Below are 22,594 nucleotides of genomic sequence, written 5' to 3' on the forward strand. Positions count from 1 at the left end.
GGTGGCCCAGGCAAGACCGAGGCCCTCTACCTCCAGGGTTATTGCTGGGGCTCAGTGCCTGCACTACAAATCCACTGCTCCTGGAGGCCAGTTTTCTCATTTTGTTGCCCTTGTTTTTACCCTTGTTATTATTATTGCTGTCATTGCTGTTGTTGTTTTTGGATAGGACAGAGAGAATTGAGAGAGATGGGGAGACAGAGAGGAACAGAGAAAGATGAACACCTGTAGACCTGCTTCACTGCCCCTGAAGCCACCCCCCTGCAGGTGAAGAGCTATAGCTTGAACTGGGGCCCTTAGGCTGTTTCTCTTGCTTTGCACCATGTGCGTTTGATGTGCTGTGCTACCACCCGACCCCCTCTCTCTCCCTCTCTATCACCCTTTTCCCTCCTGATTTCTGGCTTCTAGTGAGGGGATTGTATGTAGAACTCCTGTGGTGGGAATTGTGTGGAATTATACTCCTCTTATCCTACGGTCTTATCGATCATTGTTAAATCAATTACAAAAAAATCTCTGGAATATATATAGCTAAAACAGACCTAGTAGCTTTCTCCAAAATGGAGACCTCAATCTTCATTTGCAATATTCTTGCCTTTAGGTTCATGATTAGTCAACAATCTGCTCTGCATTATATCTTGTCTTTTTCACCCACCAGGTTCCAGATAATACCATGGGCCTAGTGGGAAAGAGAGAGACAGGCTGTGAGTATTGATTGACCTGCCAATGTCCATGTTCAGTGGGGAAGCAATTACAGAAGCCAGACCTTCTACCTTCTGCACCACACAATGATCCTGGGCCCATAATCCTAGAGGGATAAAAAATAGGGAAGCTATCAAAGGAAGGGATTGGATATGGAGTTCTGGAGGTGGGCACTGTGTGGAAATGTACCTCTCTTAACCTATGGCCTTATCACTATTTCCATTTTATAAATTAAAAAAATTTACAAGAAAAAAAATCTCCATTAATTTATTTTGTGAAGTATGTTTTAATGTTTCCTGGTATAGTGGATTTATAGTAGTATTTCAGAATAATGCAATTCTTATCTTTTACTTCATTCCAATGACCTGTTTAAAGCTTATCATCTGCTTGACTGAAATGAGAATACATTAACCAAGGGGGAGAGAGATAAAGGAGGGAAGGAAGGAGGAAGGAAGGAAGAAAAGAAGGAAGGAAGGAAGGAAAGATGAAAAGATAGAAGGAAAACTACATGAATTTTTTCCAGCCTAAGATTGAACAGCATTGTGGATCTGGCAGATTCTTCTCAAACATTGTAAAGAAGCCATGCATTGTACTTTCTCAGTCATCACCTTCCATATTTCTAGGCAAAGAGAGCTCTCTTTTCCTTTCAGCCCTGGCTCCTCTGGGCTTCATGGTCATGTCCCTGGTCTGGCTCAGACTAGAGCTCCAGTTTCTCTAAAGCAAAAACATTTTTAATGAATAGTCACTTGTGTAATATATCAAAGAATCTTTCTGTCTCGCCTAAGGGACTTGTGTATGTATGGTGTGTGTGTAGGCTGGTATGGGTACCTTAATTTATTAAATGAAAGCTTGCTTTGTTGCTTGTTTTCCTATGAGATATGGATATAGAATCAACTAATCATAAAAAACAAACAACTTAGAATATTTAATAAAGAGTTGTTGGATGTAAGATATTGACTATCTTCTCAACAAAACAAAAATTTCCTAAGAGTAGCACACAGTTAAAAACAGTTTAGAGACAGAAAGATTAACTGTATCTCCATTTCAGTTTGCTTCTACTCTGTAATTTCTTTCTGGATATGGTTTCTATTTTGGGAGTAGCAGAAAGATTTGATTTCAAATGCAGATAGGAAAACTGAGGCAGGGAGTCAGGAGGTAGCACAGTGGGATAAGTGCACATGGAGCAAAGCTTAAGGACTGGCGTAAGGATCCTGGTTCAAGTCCCCTACTCCCCACCTGCAGGGGAGTCGCTTCACAAGTGGTGAAGCAGATCTGCAGGTGTCTATCTTTTCTCTCCCCCTCTCTGTCTTCCTCTCCTCTCTCTGTCTCTTTGTCTTATCCAACAACGATGACATCAATAACAACAATAATAACTACAACAAGGGCAACAAAAGGGAATAAAAAAAAAAAAGGAAAACTGAGGCAGAATTCTTAACATGAAGTCCTTGGCCTCTAACTGATGGATATCTGAGGTCTTTCAACTCCCTGAAATTGCACATAAAATTATGTGTGGATATTTAGGGAATAACATTCATTGCTGCCACCAGCTTCAAAAGGGAGCACATGATTTAAATGAAAGCAAAAAAAGGAAATCAATAAAGTGTCATTGCTCTGAGGGAAGAGTTTGTTCAGTAAGGATGACTCACTCACTGATCCTGGCTGTTCCTTCTGGGACCTTTGTGATATGGTAAGAAGATGAGCAAGTTCGTTTAGGGGGAAGATGGGGACAAAGTCTTCATTGATAGAGAACAGAGCTATAGGGAAGCACACACAGTATGTCTGCAACCTTATTTATCCATTCATTTTACAACAAGCAGTTATTTTTTTCTTTATTGGGTGAATTAATGGTTTACAATGGACAGTAAAATATAGTAGTTTGTACATGTGTAACATTTCTCAGTTTTCCACGTAACAATCTAGCCCGTTCCCCTCCACACTCCACCCAGGTCCTTCTCTGTCATCATGTTCCAGGACCTGAACCCTTGCCCCCACCCCAGTGTTTTACTTTGGTGCAATATACACATCCAGTCCAAGTTCTGCTTAGTGTTTTTCCTTTCTGTTCTTATTTTTTAGGTTCTCTCTATGAGTGGGATCATCCCATATTCATCCTCTTTCTGGCTTATCTCACTGAACACAGTTCCTTCAAGCTCCATCCAAATGAGGTGAAGAAGGTGAATTCACATTTTTAATAACTAAGTACCATTCTATTGTGCATGTATACCACAACTTAGTTACTCATCAGTTATTGGTTTAATAAGCAGTTATTAATCACTTACAGAATTACTAAATGTCAACATATCATACAGTAGAGCCATCTAAGGAGGATCTACCAGGTTGAAGGAGAATGGCAGAAAATAGGTAGTTTATTCTATTACATAGGATAAACCTTAAAGAGAAGGTACTATTTGATCAAAAACTTGAAGGATGTGAAGGAGTTAACTTTGAGGATGTATTGTATTTGAAGGAATAATATTCTAGAAGAGAGGACAGACAGTATGTTCCTAAGATAAGGGAACATCCTAAGATAAGGGAACAGTAAGGGAATGTTTGGTCAGCATCAAAGCAACTGGCCAGACTGGAGGTGAGGAAGAAGGATAGAGGAAATAAATGAAACAGTAACTAGGGGAGCAGAAAGAAGACCCTGTAAAACCTGATGGTTTATTACAAGACTGCTGGGTTTTATTCTAAGTAAAATTAACAGTTGTTGAAGGCTTTTGAAGAAAGGCTTGTACTTGGAGAGACTCTGCCTGGTTGGTTGTTTTGTTGGGGATACACCATAGGTAGCAGAGGTAGGAACAGGGAGAACAGTAAGAAGTGATTCAGGTAAGACAAGAGTGGCTTGAATAGCACATCAATACTCCTAAGTAACTCCTCTCCTATGTTTCTTCATCACTGGGTGCTGGGTTCATGCTCTTCAGGCACACTCTATACTAGGTTGACCCTAGCCTATTGTATGTTGTTCAGTATGGAAACCACCAGTCATGAATAGTATCTCCATCCTATTGAGATGTGCTGTAAGTATGAAATAACACTAGATTTAGAAGATCTAGCACTGCCCCAAGATGTAAAATATTTAATTAATAATATGAAAGTATGATTACATAGTGAAATAAAGTATATTCTTAAACTTATTTCATAGTTTTCACTTTCAAAAATGTGGTAAATAGAAAAAATAATTGCATATGTTGCTCACATTATCTTTGATATTTCATTTGAATGGCATAGATTTAGAAGCTATCCGATAAATATGAATAAACAGGAGTTGGGTGGTAGTGCAGCAGGTTAAGTACAAGTGGCACAAAGCACAAGGACCAGTGTAAGAATACCGTTTCGAGCCCCCAGCTCTCCACCTGCAGGGGAGTCGCTTCATAAGTGGTGAAGCAGGTCTGCAGGTATCTTTCTCTCCCCCCTCTGTCTTCATCTCCTCTCTCCATTTCTCTCTGTCCTAGCCAACAACAACAACATCAATACAATAATAAAACAACAAGGGCAACAAAAGGGAATAAGTAAATAAATATTTAAAAATATGAATAAACATGGGCCCTAGGCCAGATCAATGGGGTTTACAATAAATGGTATTTATATATGTTTTCCATATTTGGGAACTTCTCTTCTGTCCTGATCTAGCTTTCTAGTCATATCCTTAACTCTTACACCATCTTCCCAGACAATACTTTTAGCTCACCTGCATTTCAGTTGTTAAGCTGAGTCAAAAATCAGTTAAGTTTGTTTGGCATCATGGTATCATCTAGAACCTGGTGGCTGAAAAAGAGTTAAGATATAAAGCCATACAAATTGTTGACTAATCATGAACCTAAAGGCTGGAATATTGCAGATGAAGATTTGGGGTCTCCGTTTCGGAAATAGCTAGTAGGTCTATTTTAGTATATTCCAAGGGGCTCATGACTTTATTAGTTTTTGCCTGAACCTGACACCTGATATGCAAGTGGACCCAGGTTATTGTCTGGGGAGATGATGTCATAGTTGGAAAAAGGGCTAGACAGTTGTATCAATGAAGAGAGTAGCTCCCAAATATGGGAAAGTATTCAAATATCCTTGGCTATAAACCCCATTGATTTGATCTGGGGCTCATATTCACCATAGGAGTCTATGTAACCTCTCTGTAGGTCTGAACTCGCATTCTGTGTTCATGAGTAGGAACATTCTGAGTTCCAGATGCTACCATGTCAACCAGACTTCTCTGGGCAGATGTCCCCACCAATGTGTCCTAGAGCCCCACTTCCCAAGAGCTCTGCTCCACTAGGAAAAGAGAGAGGCAGGCTGGGAGTATGGATTGACCTGTCAATGCCCACGTTCCATAGGGAATCAATTACAGAAGCCAGACCTTCCACCTTCTGCACTCTATAATGACCCTGGGTCCATACTCCCAGAGGGTTAAAGAATAGAAAAGTTATCGGGGGATGGGATGGGATACGGAGTTCTGGTGGTGGGTCTTGTCAGTGTTTCTATTTTATAAATTAAAAAAAGGAAAAAAATTAGTTAAGTCATGGGCCCCTTAGAATATACCTCAAACAGTAGCTCCTTACAATGTGAAGACCCCACATTTCATCTGCTATACTTTTGCCTTTAGTTTCCTGATTATTAAGCAAATTGTTCTTCTTTATATCTTAATGCTTTTCAACTTCCAAACTGCAGATGCTACCATGATACCAACCTGACTTCCCTGGGCAGACAACCTCATCAGTATGCCCTGGAACCCCACTTCTCCAGAGCCCTAACCCACGAGGGAAAGATAGAAACAGTCTGGGGGTATAGACTGACCTGTGTGACCAATGCCCATGTCCAGTGGAGAAGCAATAATAGAGATCAGACCTTCCACCTTCTGCTCCCCTATAAAGATCTTTGGTCCATACCCTCAGAGAGATAAAGAATTGGGAAATTTCCACTGGAGGGAAGGGGATATGGAACTCTGGTGATGGGAAACCCCTCTTATACCATAATCTTGTCAATAATTATTAAATCACTAATAAAACAATAAAGCTAGTCAAGATGCTACTGTTCATATTTGAGTCAAGAGTTCCTCTGCTGGAACTCTATTTCACTGTTGGTGGGAATGTGAACTGGTTCAGCCATTATGGAGAACAGTATGCCTTTCAGTCTCTATCTAGAAAAAAGTTAATAAACTTCCAACATATTTTCTCTCATGAAACTCACAAACTGCTTCCTTTGAAAGAAATGAACTATTTTCCCATGCATAAAAATGCTGAAGTTGGCTCATCTAGACCTTAATGACCAGTGACTATACCTGGTTTGGGCACATCCCTGAGAGGTCATGCTCTAGAAACTAGAGACTGATTTCTCTCCATCAGCTACAGCAAACACCATTAAGCTCCTTGGTAGTGATTCCTTAAATTCAACAACGTAACCTCCAGCTTGAAATAACCCTTCTTATTGACCTAATGGCTCCATGCGAATGTCTGAACTTCTGGTGACCCAATGGCATCTGAGCTTCTGTGTTGAAGATAGGTACTGGTGGGATGTCTCAATCTTTCCTCCCATGTGTCTTGTCACATAGGAAGGCTGTTGAGATACCTCCCATCTCCATTTTATAATGGAGGAGGTAATGCACAGTCCTGGGGCTAATAAAAATGTTTTAGGTCCATTGAATCAGAGCCTCTGAGAATCTTTGAAGGTGATATGTATTTATGCTTCCTAAAGATAGAGAATTGCTATAATAAAACAACAATAGGCTTATGATGACAAGATCCCTGCTTTCAACCAAGAGTTGTCTTATGCTTAGCAGCTCTAATTGTTTTTTAAATTTTATTAGTGATTTAGTAATTATGAGAGAACAGGGGTATAATTCCACACTGTTCCCATAGTGAGAGTTCTGAGTCCCCCATTCCCACCACTGGAAACTGGTATTTCTTCCAAGGTGTATATACTTCTTTCTTTCTTTCTTTCTTTCTTTCTTTCTTTCTTTCTTTCTTTCTTTCTTTCTTTCTTTATATATTTTTTATAATCGGACCACTGCTCAGCTCTGGCTAATGGTGGTGCAGGGGATTGAATATGGGACTTTGGAGCCTCAGGCATGAGAGTCTCTTTGCGAAAACATTTTGGTATCTACCCAAGCCATATATCCATTTTTCTATAGACCTGTCTTCTCTTTCTTTCTATGTCATTCTTATTTCTACTTCTGAATGTTCTTTTTTCTTCTCCTCTCTCTGGGTCCTGATGAAATTGGAGCTTAGAACCTCTGGCCATCTTGCTCTAACATTTCTCCCCTTTGGAAGTATGTCTCAAAATTTATTTTGGGGCACAGAAGGTGGGAATTCAACACCTAGAATCACCAAAACAATCTTGAGGAAAAGAAACAAATGGAGGCATCATATTCCCAGATCTCAAACTGTGTTATAAGACCATCATCATCAAAATATATTGGTACTGGAGCAAAAATAGGCACACAAACCAATGGAACAGAATTGAAAGCCCAGAACTAAATCCCCCACACTTATGGACATCTAAGCTTTGACAAAAGGGCCCAAAGTATTAAAGAAGGAAGCTCTCTTCAATAATTGGTGCTGGGAAAACTGGGTTGCACAAGCCCAGAGCCCCACCCCACTAGGGAAAGAAAGAGACAGGCTGGGAGTATGAGTCCACCTGTCAACACCCATGTTCAGTGGGGAAGCAATTACAGAAGCCAGACTGTCCATCTCTGCACCCCATAATGATCCTGGGTCCATGCTCCCAGAGGGGTAAAGAATAGGAAAACTATCAGGGAAGAAGATAGGATACAGAGTTCTGGTGGTGGGAATTGTATGGAGTTGTACCCCTCTTATCCTATAGTTTTTATCAGTGTTTCCTTTATATAAATAAAAATTAAAAACAAACAAAAAAGATAAAAAGAAACATGCAGAGGAATGAAACTGAACCACTTTATCTCACTAATTTTTGTTTCTGGTGAGAAACAAAAAATCAACTCTAAATGGCAAGGACCTGGATCAAATACTAAGAGGAAAACACTGGTGGAACACTTTCCTACCTAAACCTCAAGGACATCCTACTTAAACCTCAAGCACATCTTTCCTACCTAAACCTCAAGGACATACTTTCCTACCTAAACCTCAAGGACAACCAAATCCAATAGCAAGGAAGACTAAAGCAGAAACAAATCAATGGGACTACATCAAATTGAAAAGCTTCTGCACAGCCAAAGAAATCATCACACAAATAAAGATACCCCTCACAGAATGGGAGAAGATCTTCACATGCCATACATCAGACAAAACACTAATAACCAAAATATAAAAAGAGCTCAGCAAACTTAGCAAAAAAAAAAAAAAAAAAAAAAAAAAGCAAATGACCCCATCTAAAAATGGGCAGTGGATATGAACAGAACATTCACTACAGAAGAGATCCAAAAGGGCAACAAACACATGAAAAATTGCTCCAGGTCACTGATTGTCAGAGAAATGCAAAGAAAGACAACACTGAGATACTGCCTCACCCCTGGGAGAATGGCATACATCAAAAAGACAGCAGCAAAAAATGCTGGAGAGATTGGGGGGAAAAAGAACTCTTCTGCACTGCTGGTGGGAATGTAAATTGGTCCATCCTCTGTGGAGAGCAATCTGGAAAAACTTCATAAGGCTAGACATGGACCTTCCCTCTGACCCAGTCATTCCTTTCCTAGGGATATACCCCCAGGACTCCATAACACCCAATCAAAAAGATATTTGTACACCTATGTTCATAACAGCACAGCTCATAATAGCTAAAACCTGGAAGCATCCCAGGTACCCAACAACAGATGAGTGGCTGAGAAAGCTGTGGTATATATGCAAAATAGAATACTATGCTATGCAGCTATTTAAAAACAATGAACCCACCTTCTCTGACCCATCTTGGATGGAGCTAGAAGGAATTATGTTAAATAAGCTAAGTCAGAAAGACAGAGACAAGTATGGGATGATCTCACTCATAAACAGAAGTTGAGAAAGAACAGAGAAGTAAACTCAAAGCAGAATTTGACTTGAGTGTGGAATAGGGCACCAAAGTAAAAATCGCTGGGTTGAGGGTGAGAGTAGATGTTCAGCCTTACTGGGGTGGGGGGTAAGGGAAATTGGGATGGTCCTTTGGTGGTGGGGATCTCGTTGATGTAAACTCCTGTTAACTTGTAATCTCATAAATCACTATTTAATTAATATGAGAGGGGAAAAACTGATTGAATGTCTCAAACCTTTTAATGCTCAGACCATAGGCTGAGTATATATTGCTTCAGTCTAAGCAATTAAGACTTCAAATGTGTAATCAGACTGAATTTTAACAGTGGTATCATTTCTAATAATGACTGGTTCTTTTAAATGTTGACTCTTCTGAAAGATTAGACCAGGGAGAACAGAAGCAACCAGTAGTGTTACTCTATAAGACAGTGCTATATATAAATAATGTCAAAGGACATAAATTATGGTGATGCCATGTATGATACAGCAAATCTTAACTATGGGATTTTCAAAGTTAACCCAATTGCCAAATAGTTTGATTATAACAATAACTATCTATTGCCTTCTTAAACCCTAAGACAACAGGAACCTCCCGCTTCCTCTATCAGCCTATATTTCCCCCAGTCCTGAAACCTCTAGGGTGTGGCTCACTTTCTTGCATACTTCTCTCAATTCATACCAAATGCTACTGCATCTTCTGATTCCAACCTAATCAAAACAATGCGTACCACCTTGGCATGCATCACTTTGGACTGTGTCCAGAGATTTCAGGTGTGGAATGTCAACCCTTCAGCCTTATTACTCGAGTGAGACCTTCCCTGTCTCATAGCATTCTCTAATTCCATTTTGGGTGGTTCACTTCTTAACAAAGCCCCCATATCTAGATATAGACCAGGTTCCATGAGATACGGCATATGTACACATGTATCCACAAATTAGAACACAATATATACCTAAAAGCAAAAGTGCACAATAGTTTGCAGTGAGTCAATAAATGAAGCAAGCAAGTAGATAGACCTAAAAAGACACCATAAAGTTCCTAATGAAATAGTTTCTACTTAGACCTTGTTACCCTCCTCACCTACTTCCTATTACACTTCCCTCAGTCACTCTAAAGGTAACCTTATCAGAGTAAGGACTACAAAAGCTGAATAAAGGCAAGAGACTGGCATACTTTAATGATGACTATCAGGCCACCCCATAATCTGGAGTCCTAGTCGGGGAGTCCTGGGATTCCCACACAGATATGACAGGCCTAGACTTTGAATAGATCCCTCTATCCATAGTCACTGGTCATCTCCATCAGGAAAAACACAATGAACACCTTTGTGGGCCCCCAAAGGACCTTGCCCTCAATGTGGATCAACTATGGTAGAGAATGCTCCATCCTCTGAAGGGAGGCTGGATATCACACTCTATCTACCACCTGAGAAAGATGGTTCCTGAAATTGGGGTATCTTGGAACATTCCTACTTATGACCATAGAATGTGAGCTCAGCTCTACAGGGATGCAGAAGTTATATAGGCTCCTATGATGAATATGGGCCCTAGATCAAATTGATGGGGTTTATAGTCAACAATATTTATACACTTTTCCCACATTTGGGAGCTACTTTCCTGATACAGCTGTCTAGCCCTTTTTTTTTAGCCATGACATCATCTCCCCAGACAAAAACTTGGGTCCACCTGCATATCAGATATCAGACTCAGGATAAAACTAGTATAGTCATGGGCCCTTTGGAATACAACTAAAATAGGCCTGGGAGGAAAATTCTATCAAGTCACATGGAGGCAGTTCTGGGCAGCTCCCACCAAGCAAGTCCAGACTCCTAAGCCTTCTCCTCCTCCTTTTGACTATCTGCCCAGAGCTGCTAAAACATCTTAGGGGGTAACAGATGCCACCCTCTATGAAGGCACAAGAAGTTGAGTCCTTGACTGGTCCTGAAATGAGTGCAGCCTAGAATGTTACTAGCTGTGACCATGGACTGTGAACTCTGACAGGGATGCAGAGGTCACACAGAATACTGTGCTAAATATGAATAGATATGAGCCTTCGATCAGATCAATGGGGTTTACAGTTGATGGTATTTATATACTTTACTCATCTTTATGAGGTACTCTCTGCTCTGATTCAGCTTTCTAGTTCTGTTCTCAACTCTGATACCATCTTCCCAGACAATACTGTTGGCCCACCTGAATGTTAGCTATTGGGCTCAGGCAAAAGGCCCCTTGGAATATACTTAAAATGGACTTCCTAGCTTCTTCCCATAAAAAGGCCCTTAGGTCTATCTGCTCTATTGTTACCATTAAGTTGTGTTTATTAGACAATTTTCTGCACTTTATATAGTACCAGTTTTCAGCCACCAAGTTGTATAATACCTTCCTGACTTCCCTGGGCAAATGACCTCACCACTGTGTCTTGGAACTCCAACTCCAGAGCCCTGCTCCACTAAGGAAAGATAGAAACAGGCTGGGAGTATGGATTGACCTACCAACAACCATGCTCAATGGAGAAGCAATTACAGAAGCCAGACCTTCCACCTCCTGTACCCCATAAAGAATTTTGGTCCATACTCCCAGAGAGGAAAAGAATAGATAAACTTCCAATGGAGGAGAAGGGTTATGGAACTGAGTATGGTAATTATATGGAATTGAACCTTTCTTATTCTACAATCTTGCTAATCATTATTAAATCACTAATAAAAATTATCAATATTTAACAACAACAACAAAAAAGAGTGAAAAGAAAGAAACTGAGTCCTTAATTCATTGTCCTCCTGCTCAGTGGCTAGGCTATAGTCATGGACCACAATTAACACAGCACAACAAAACATGAAGGTCTTTATTTGGCTCAGGATGTACCCAAATAACACCTCTTAGACACACTCCTTCCTGCCCTATTTCCTCAAGATTTCAGAATCTGGAGGAGGCACAGCATTCTCTTTTTGTACTAAAACTGACCTTTGGAGACAAATTCTCAGAGTTGTTGTATTTGCCTGGATTGCATTTTCCAAGAATAATGTAATAAGCAGATAGTTAATACTGGGGACTGCAGCCCACTTAGAAGAATTTACACTAATCTTAGACAAGGAACAATAGAAGAGGGGAAGGAAGGCACTATTTATTTATTTATTTATTTATTTATTTTACAGATTCTTATTCAGTTAAACCACAAATTCTTCCATTGGCCTAACTAATCAATGCTCAGTAAAATTTGGACCAATCTGAACCTGGTGGCTGTGTTTGCAGAGTGGGAACCCAACTTGGCTGTAGGTGAATGAGGGGCATTATTATGGGAACTTCTCTTCTGGGTGGTATTTGGAAATCATTTTTTAAATATGCATGCTCCTCTGTGGCCTAATCTCTCCATACTATGGTGCTTGTCTGCTACATCTGGAATTGCCTAAGCCCTAGAAAAATAAGACTCTAGCTTTTCTGTTGTTCAGTGAGAAGATTTCTTTTGTTATTAGTCCCCTACCCCATCCCTATTGTGATCCACAGTAAAAGCTCTTAATCATTTGAAAGGATCTTGGTTCTTCCTTGAGCCAAGCAAGGACTCCAGGACCCAAGGTCCTTTGTAACACACTCATGAGTGTTTTTCAATCTAGAACAAGCCTAAAGTGAACTACGTTCTAGGTACCTGCATTATTTCAGTTTCATCTACTGAAAAATTATTATTATTATTATTATATTTTTAATTGAGAGGGTTAATACATTATAATATAGTCATTGTCACATGCATATAATTTCACTATGCACCTGGGCCCCACAGTTCTCTTCCACTCTTCCCCAGTACCTCTTCCTCCTCCAGATTTTCTGCTTTGATGCAACACACCATGTCCAGTTCATGTTTCACTTTGTTTTCTTCCTCCCTGTTCCTAATTATTAGGTCCCACTTATAAGTGAGATCATTCAATATTCATCCTTCTCTCTTTAGCTTATCTCACTTAATATGATGTCTTCAAATTTCATCCAAGATGACAAAAAGGGGACAACTTCCTCATTTTTACTGGCTTAATGGTATTTCATTGTGTATAGTGTATATATACCACACTGTTTTTTTTTTTTTTTTGCCACTCATCTGTCATTGGGCATCTTGGTTACTCTCAAGTTTTGGTGATTACAAATTATGCTGCTATAAACATGGTTATATATAGATCTCTTCTAATAAGAGTTTCCTTTGGATAAATAGAAATTTCTGCATCATATGGCAAGTCTATTTCTAGTGTTCTGAGAAATCTTCAGACTGTCTTCCATAAGGGTTTGACCATTTTATACTCCTACCAGCAGTAGGAGTGTAAAATTCTCTCCAACATTTGTTGTTACTGTATATATATATGTATATATATATGTATATAAGTTACATATATATACATATATATGTAATTTGCCACCAGGGTTATTAATAGGTCTAGGTGACAGTTGTACAAATCTACAACTCCTAGCAGCTATTTTTCCTTTTTTTTTTTTCTGTTTTTTTATAGGACAGAGAGAAATTGAGGGGAGGGGAGAATAGAGAAGGAGAGTAGTAGGCAGAGACCTGCAGACCTGCTTTATGATTCATGAAACTTCCTCCTGCAGCTCAGCTGGGGAGTGGCACCACCATCAGGCATCCAAAATGATAGGATTTTTTTTTTGTTGTTTTTTTTTAATGTGGTCTGAGTGTGACTTAAGACTAAGAACAGCTCCCCAAGCCCCAGAAGAAGGAAGTATGTTTGAAGGTGGGTGGGAGTAGGTGAGGAACACTGATTCAGCTGGGGAAGGGATCCAAGAATCTCACACCTAAGCTCAGTGACTCCATGAAAGTATGAAAGTAGTCTGCAGCCTGGAGACAGTCTCCATGAGAGGGGGATTGGAAGGGGTTTCAAATGATGGGGAGAGGGCTTCCTGGGATTGTAAAGCCATTCATAAGACTAGGCTTTTCAGGACATGACCCACATTTTCCTTCATCATGGCCTTTCCATCAATTCTCTCAAACATTTCACATTTTGTGGGATTATCCTGCTTTTTCACTCTTTCTGACAGGTGTCTTGCGGGTCCTTCTGGAGTGACAATCTGTCCCTTTCTTCTGTTATGCAAATGCACTCACCCAATTTTCCCTTGTCAGACAGAGAACCAGCAACAATGAAAGATGTCCCTCCAAAGCAGGCTCTTCTGTCACTGGGAGATTTAAAATATTATGAAACATCCCAAAGGGGCAGGTGAGCTTCAGAGCTTAGTCCTGGGTTAGTACTGCATGCTGTGATTTGCACTGTTTGATGTTTACATAGCTTCCTGTAAAGTCCTCCTCCTATCTCTGTTACTGTGGCTTAGAGGGTGTTCATTTGTATTTATGAACTGTCTGGCTTCTGATATTTGACCTTTGTTGACAAAGAAAGCATTCGAAAGAGCTGAACTGTCAGGAGGGGAGGATGGATGACATAGGGGCTGCATCAGCTTCTGACCCCCAACATTTGTATTGGGTTCTCTTTTAAATGTGACACCAAATTCAAATTGCAAAAGACTAGGCTCTTTCTCAGAGCCAAACTGCATTTTATTTTTTTCCCTTGAAGGGAAAAGCAGATTTTTTTTTTTTACTTGTGGAACAAAAAGGTTGAAAGGAGAGAAAAATGTGTTGGCAGATCACCAGAGCATGGAGTTAATTATGTCTCTTGTACAAACCTGTCAATATTTCTCTTCACACATTAAAGCTTCACTCTCTCTCCTGCAGTTGTTGTGATGCTGTTAACCCATTGTGACCCTTAAGAGGAGGCAGGGCTTGGGAGGGGATGATGCAAATGCAAAGCAAACCTGGCTAGAATGACAAACTGGGTCTCACATGAAAATTATTTTGTAAACTCTGGTTAAATAGAAGATTGTGAGAAGAAATTCTGACCCATCACTGTTTTCTGATGAACTCTGCTTTCAGTTTATGGTTATAGGATCTGAGGGCTCAGTACCAATGGTCATTTTTTTGGTCTAGTTCTATCTGCCCCAGTCTTCACTCTCTTCTACCACCATCTTCGTGGTCCTGGTTGACCCCATCCAGGCCCAGGGAACTCTATCCTGTGAGAATTTATCTTTACATCTAGAGACAGTTATGTTCCTGCAGCTCGATTCTTCCCTGGTCTCTCAGGGGTTTGAGGATACTTGGGACTACTCAGGCTGAGCAGCCTGTGTTGACCAAACATCAAGTTAGACTACAATGAATTAATGGCTTTTGACCTCTCAGGCTCCCAGGAGGACACATTGATCCCTTGCCACTAAGCCCCCAACACACACTGGTGTCTACAATTGGTGGCTGACCTATGGCTATAACTGGCATCATCTATGCCTCTGCCCATTCCAGTGTGCCTACAGCACATTTAGTGTGGATACTCTAAGTACTTCACAGAATTTATTGGAAATGAAGAACATGGAATTCCACTGGGGGCTTGATTTACATCTGCTTTTTAACAGATCCATTGAACACAAGGTTTTGTCTGCACACTTAATGTACACATTCCTACTTGTCCCAGTGACTTATAGATAGCACAGGTTTACTCTGCCCATCAGCCTGACTTAGAGTCCCAGGACATTTAGCAGTGTTACTGGGAACTAGTGACCTTATTCAGCAAAACTGAATTTCTACAGTAGAGATAGTGCTTTCAAGGAAAATACCTTTGAAAAAAGACAAAACTACTAAACAAGTGTCTTGAGGAATTCCCCCAAGGACATGAAATTTAAGCCCTGAAATGTACCCCTGAGACTGAAAGACATAAGCTTCTGGAGACTCCTATTCTCCCTGTGGTCCAGATCCTTAAGACTACTTGCTGGAAAGAGAGAGATGAAGTTCAATGGTCAAGAGAATTATTAGATTCTGGAGACTTTGTAGACAGCCCAAGTTAGTTATTGTTCTGAATCTCCTTTTATTCACTATCATTTGTTTCAAAAGACTAATACAAGCAGATCACAAGTAATCAAGGAAGTGGTTAGTTTATCCAATACTCACAACCAAGCCTGTAATAGGAGTTCCCTGAGTAGGAAAGATGGAATCAGCATAGTGAAAAGGAAGCTGGGAGGAGGGAGCCTAAAGAAAGGAATCTTCTGAGTTGGATGTGGTCATTTACTGATAATTTTTTCAGGATTTCAGAGGTAGGAGGGCCATTTGACTGACATCTCAGTTCCCATCCCAGGAGACTAGTGAGTTATCATGCACCACATGATATTTATTACCAGGCAGTGCAATGCAGTTGTAGAGAGCATAGTGCTCACCAGCCTATAACCTGGGTAAAAATACCCTCTCATTTTTCCACCTGTAAAACATGGAGTATAATAGTACTTACTTCATGGGAGTGTTGAAAGGACTAATCTGGATATCTTTGTGGTGGTTGTGGTGTCTTCTTCTTGTTATTTTTCCACCCCAGACACTTAAGATTCTCAAGCTTGTAGACCCCATCTCCTTCCTGTTAAGAATGGGCAGACCTGAGCCAATTTGTGTCTTCTGTTGGACAGAAATGTGAAAGCACACAGCCTCCATGCTATAGCAATCTTTCAATGGCACCTGCAAATCTTAGGACTAAAAGACAGATGAAACTTGAAACTCTGATAATATCCTTATGCTTTTACATCAACTAGTCATTAAGGTTGATATTCTCTGGACTCCTAGTCATGGCATCTAAAACTTTTTCTTTAAAAAAAAAAAATCTCAGCTGGTATGGAGTTTTATATTTGTAGTGGATGTGAGTACATATTACAAACAAGGCTGAATGAAAAAATGTGTAGCATAACAGATGACATAGTAAAATCTTGGAAATTCTTCGCTCTTGTTTTTATTATCAGTATAGACAGTGCATAAGATTCATGCAGACCTTTGCTGGAAACTGCATCATGTCAAAAGGAGTACAAAGAATGAGACATCTGTTTAGGAGAGGTTGAACAACAACCTACAGTAATCACATTTAACTGTAACCAGACAACTAGGATTTTCTTTTCCTCCCCTCTCCCCTCACTCATTTTCACTTATAGGAATCTCACTAAGAAAACAAGTTGATTGAAAGGGTTTCGTGAACTTTCCTCAACAACAGTTCCCAAAGCAGGCTCTAACCTCAATACAGCTTCAAGCCTCCCCTTTCCCTTGACCTTTATATTTGTACAATAGGAAATCCAATAGCATGCCTGCTAGAAGACAGGGTGGGGGTGAACTAAATGGTATCTTTTTATTTGCTTCTCTTCACTTTTGGGAAGCTTTCAAATATAGGAAAACACAGAAAACAACATAATAAGCACAATGTTATTTTACATTATTTAATAAAATAAAATAATTCTAGACTCTGATCAGTCCTTTCTATCAGTTGTTGTATTCATATTTACATTTATGAGTATAAATAGGTCTAATTAATATTTTTGTTTTTTCTAATTTATATTTTTACAGTCAATTTTATTTATAAATCCCTGAATGTATTATTTAATTCATGTTTTAAAAAATTTAGATACATACTGGGTTATAATATAATTCTAATATTTGCTCTTTTCTTTCTTTTTTAAATTTTTAATGAAAGACACAAAGAGATAAAGATTCAGAGGGAGGAGAGAGAGAGAAGTACCAGAACACTGCTGAGCTCTGGGTTATGGTGGTGTTGGGATTGAATCTGGGACCTCAGAGCCTTGGGTTTAGAAGTGCTTTTGCAGAACCACTATGCTATCTTCCCAGCCTTCTTTTCTTTCTTCTTCCTTTTTTTGACCACAGCAGTAATTATGTCTGGTTATGTTGGTACTAGGGGATCAAATCTGAGACCTTATATATGGAAGTCCTGTGAACTACCACTACACTATCTTCCCAGCCATACTGTCTCTTTTTGTTGGACACTGTAATTTTATATTTTTCCATGTTGCTACACAGAAATGCATTTTATTATTTTCATTTCATGTAGTGATTTTAAACATACAAGTAAAGAATTTTCGTACCTATTACTTTCCTTTTTAAAAAAATTTTATTTATTTATTTATTTTTTATTGGGGAATTAATGTTTTACATTCAACAGTAAGTACAATAGTTTGTACATGTATAATATTCTCCAGTTTCCCATATAACAATACAACCCCCACTAGGTCCTCTGAATCCCTCTTGGACCTGTATTCTCCCCACCCACCCACCCCAGAGTCTTTTACTTTGGTGCGATATGCCAATTCCAGTTCAGGTTCTACTTGTGTTTTCTTTCTGATCTTATTTTTCAACTTCGACCTGAGAGTGAGATCATCCCATATTCATCCTTCTGTTTCTGACTTATTTCACTCAACATGATTTTTTCAAGGTCCATTCAAGATCGTCTGAAAACGGTGAAGTCACCATTTTTTACAGCTGAGTAGTATTCCATTGTGTATATATACCACAACTTGCTCAGCCACTCATCTGTTGTTGGACACCTGGGTTGCTTCCAGGTATTGGCTATTACAAATTGTGCTGCCAAGAACATATGTGTACACAGATCTTTTTGGATGGATATGTTGGATTCTTTAGGATATATCCCCAGGAGAGGAATTGTAGGATCATAGGGTAGGTCCATTTCTAGCCTTCTGAGAGTTCTCCAGAATGTTCTACACAGAGGGTGGACCAATTTACATTCCCACCAGCAGTGTAGGAGGGTTCCTTTGACCCCACACCCTCTCCAGCATTTGCTGCTGTTGCCTTTTCTGATGTATGACATTCTCATAGGAGTGAAGTGGTATCTCGTTGTTGTCTTGATTTGCATTTCTCTGACAATCAGAGACTTGGAGCACTTTTTCACGTGTTTCTCAGCCTTTTGGATTTCTTCTGTGGTGAATATTCTGTCCAAGTCCTCCCCCCATTTTTGGATGGGGTTATTTGTTGTCTTGTTGTTGAGTTTGGTGAGTTCTTTATATATGTTGGTTATTAAACTCTTGTCTGAGGTATGGCATGTAAAGATCTTCTCCCATTCTGTGAGGTGTCTCTTGATTTGAGTAGTGGTTTCTTTTGATGCGAAGAAGCTTTTTAATTTGATGTAGTCCCATAGGTTTATACTTGCCTTAGTCTTCTTTGTAATTGGATTCATTTCATTGAAGATGTCTTTAAAGTTTATGCGGAAAAGAGTTCTGCCAATATTTTCTTCTAAGTATCTGATAGTTTGTGGTATAACATCCAAGTCCTTGATCCACTTGGAATTTATTTTTGTATTTGGTGAAATACAGTGGTTCAGTTTCATTCCTCTGCATGTTTCAACCCATTGTTTCCAACACCATTTGTTGAAGAGACTCTGCTTTCCCCATGTAATAGTCTGAGCCCCTTTGTCAAAGATTAGATGTCCATAGGTGTGGGGGCTCACTTCTGGGCTCTCAGTTCTATTCCACTGGTCAGTGTGTCTATTCATGTTCTAGTACCAAGCAGTTTTGATGACAATGGCCCTATAATACAATTTGAGATCTGGGAGTGTGATGCCTCCAGTTCTGTTCTTTTTTCTCAAGATTGTTTTGGCAATTGTAGGTCTTTTCTGGTTCCAGATAAACATTTGTAGAATTTGTTCTATTCTAAAAAATGTGCTTGGAATCTTGATGGGGATAGCATTAAATTTGTAAATGGCTCTGGGTAGTATATTCATTTTGATGATGTTAATTCTTCCTACCCATGAACATAGAATATCTTTCCACTTCTTTGTGTCTTTTTCAATTTCCTTGAGTAGTGACTCATAATTTTCAGTATACAAGTCTTTCACTTCTTTGGTTAGGTTTAATCCTAGATATTTTATTGTTTTTGTTGCTATAGTAAAAGGAATTGATTTCTGGATTTCAATTTCTTCTAGCTTAGTGTTTGCATAGAGGAATGCCACTGACTTTTGAATGTTAATTTTATAGCCTGACACCTTACTGTATTGCCTGATGATTTCCAAAAGCTTCTTGCTGGATTTCTTAGGTTTTTCTGTGTATACTATCATGTCATCTGCAAATAAGGAGAGTTTGACTTCTTCTCTTCCAATCTGTATGCCTTTAATTCCTTGCTCCTGCCTGATTGTTATGGCAAGAACTTCCAACACTATGTTGAATAGTAATGGTGATAGTGGGCAGCCCTGTCTAGTACCTGATCTCAGTAGAAATGCTTCCAGTTTTTCACCATTGATGATGTTGGCTGTAGGTTTGCTATATAAAGACTCCACTATCTTCAGGAATTTTCCATCTATTCCCATTTTTTGTAGTGTTTTGATCATAAAGTGATGTTGGATTTTGTCAAAGGCTTTCTCTGCATCTATTGATATGACCATGTGGTTTTTGGTCTTGTTTTTGTTGATGTGGTGGATCACATTGATTGATTTACGTATATTAAACCAACCTTGCATGCCTGGGATAAACCCCACTTGGTCATGATGAACAATCTTTTTAATATACTGCTGTATCCGGTTGGCTAGAATTTTGTTCAGTATTTTCGCATCTATATTCATCAGAGATATTGGTCTGTAGTTTTCTTTTTTGGTTGTGTCCCTGTCTGCTTTTGATATCAGAGTGATGTTAGCTTCATAGAATCTGGCAGGGAATATTCCAGTGTCTTCAATCTTCTGGAAAACTTTTAAAAGTAGAGGTATTAGTTCTTCTTGAAGGTTTTGTAGAATTCATTTGTAAAACCATCTGGTCCAGGACTTTTATTTTTGGGGAGGTTTTTGATAACTGTTTCAATTTCATTGGCTGTGATGGGCCTGTTCATGTTATCCACTTCCTCTTTACTTAGTTTTGGAAGTTGGTAGGTATCTAGGAAATCATCGATTTCTTCCAGGTTCTCTAGCTTGGTGGCATATATTTGTTCATAGTAGCCTCGCATGTTATGTTTAATTTCTGTGGTGTATGTTGTGATATCTCCTCTTTCATTTACTATCTGATTTATTTGGGTCTTCTCCCTTTTTTGTTTTGTGAGTCTGGCTAAAGGTTTGTCAATTTTGTTTACTCTTTTGAAGAACCAACATTTACTTTCATTGATCTTTTGTATGGTTTTCTTATTCTCAATGTTATTGATTTCTGCCCTAACTTTAGTGATTTCTGTCCTTCTGGTTGCTTTAGGATTCCTTTGTTGTTCTTCTTCTAGGTCTTTAAGATGTGCGATCAGGCTGTTTATTTGTGCTTTTTCTTGTTTCCTAATGTGTGCTTGTATAGCTATGAACTTCCCTCTTAGGACTGCCTTAGCTGTGTCCCAAATATTTTGTTATCTTGTGTCTTCATTTTCATTGAAGTCTCGAAACATGATTTCTTCCTTGATTTCCTCTTTGACCCAGAGGTTGTTAAGAAGTGTACTGTTGAGCTTCCACATTTTGGGACTGTTACTAATCTTTTGTTGATTGTTAAGTGTTAGTTTAATTCCACTGTGGTCTGAGAAGTTGCTTGGGATGATTTCAATGCTCTTGAATTGGCTGATGCTGTCTTTGTGGACTAACATATGGTCTATCCTTGAGAATGACCCATGTGGATTTGAGTAAAATGTGTATTCCAGTTTCTTGGGATGAATGTCCAATAGTTCTAGTTTATCTATCTCTTCATTTAGCTCCCTTATGTCTTTATTGATTTTCTGCCTGGATGATCTGTCAAGTTGAGAGAGTGGGGTGTTGAAGTCCCCTACTATGATTGTGTTGCTCTTAATATATTGCTGTAGCTCTTTCAGTAGAAGTTTGATGTATTTAGATGGCTTCTCATTGGGTGCATAGATGTTAATAATTGTTAAGTCCTCTTGATTGACTGATCCTCTGAGCATTAAGTAGTGGCCATTCCTATCTTTTTTAATCTTATCTATTTTGAAGTCTATCATGTCAGATATGAGAATAGCTGTTCCTGCCCTTTTGTGTGGGCCATTGGCTTGTATGATAGTTTTCCATCCTTTCACTTTAAGTCTGTGTTTTTCTTGTTGAGTTAGGTGAGTTTCCTGTAGACAACATATTGTTGGGTTGTATTTTCTGATCCATCTTCCTACTCTGTGTCTTTTAATCGGTGAATTCAGGCCATTGACATTTATTGATATCAAAGATTGAAGATATTTTAATGCCATTCTTGTAGAGTTTTAGAGTGTTCTGATATATGTCCTATTTATGATGGTCTGACTGTTTATAGAAGACCTTTCAGAACTTCTTTCAGGGCAGGCTTGGTGATAGTTGATTCCTTCAACTGTTGCTCGTCTGAGAAGGTTTTGAAGCCTCCATCTAGTCTGAATGACAGTCTAGCAGGATATAGTATTCTTGGTTGAAAGCCTTTCTCATTGAGCACTTGATAGATATCTTGCCATTCTCTTCTGGCCTGTAGTGTTTGTGTGGAGAAGTCTGCTGCTAATCTTATGGGTTTTCCTTTGTAGGTGACTCTTTGTTTTTCTCTTGCAGCCTTCAGGATCCTTTCTTTATCCTTATTCCTTTCCATTCTAAGTATGATGTGTCTTGGTGTCTTTAAGTCTGGGTTAATTCTGTTTGGGACCCTCTGGGCTTCTTGAATCTTTATGTCTATGATGTTGTCTAGACTAGAGAAGTTTTCAGCTATTATGGCTTGAAGAATGGTTTCTTCTTCTCCCTCTCTTTCTTCCTCTGGTAAGCCAATAATGCGTATATTGTTTCTTTTGAACTCATCCCATAGGTCTATGTTGTTGTTTTCAGCATCTCTTAGTCTCTTTTTGAGATCTCTTACTTCTTTTTTAGTTGTCTCTAATTCGTCCTCGATCTTGCTAATTCTGTCTTCAGCCTCATTGATTCTATTCTCTCTCCCCTCTACTGTTTTCTGGAGTTCATCTATTTTGTTTCCCTGTTCTGATACTGTTTTAGCTTGTTCAGCTAGTTGTGTTCTTAGCTCAGCTATTTCAGCTTTCAGCTCTCTAATAACCTTGAGATAGTTAGTGTTTTCTTCCAGAGTCTCATTTGTTGTTCCTGTATTTCTGATTACAATTCTTTCAAACTCTTTACTAACTCCTGTGATTATTTCGTTAGCTAATGTTTGGATGTTGACCT

Source organism: Erinaceus europaeus, chromosome 5 (assembly GCF_950295315.1).
Source record: "Erinaceus europaeus chromosome 5, mEriEur2.1, whole genome shotgun sequence".
In the NCBI taxonomy this organism is placed as follows: domain Eukaryota; kingdom Metazoa; phylum Chordata; class Mammalia; order Eulipotyphla; family Erinaceidae; genus Erinaceus; species Erinaceus europaeus.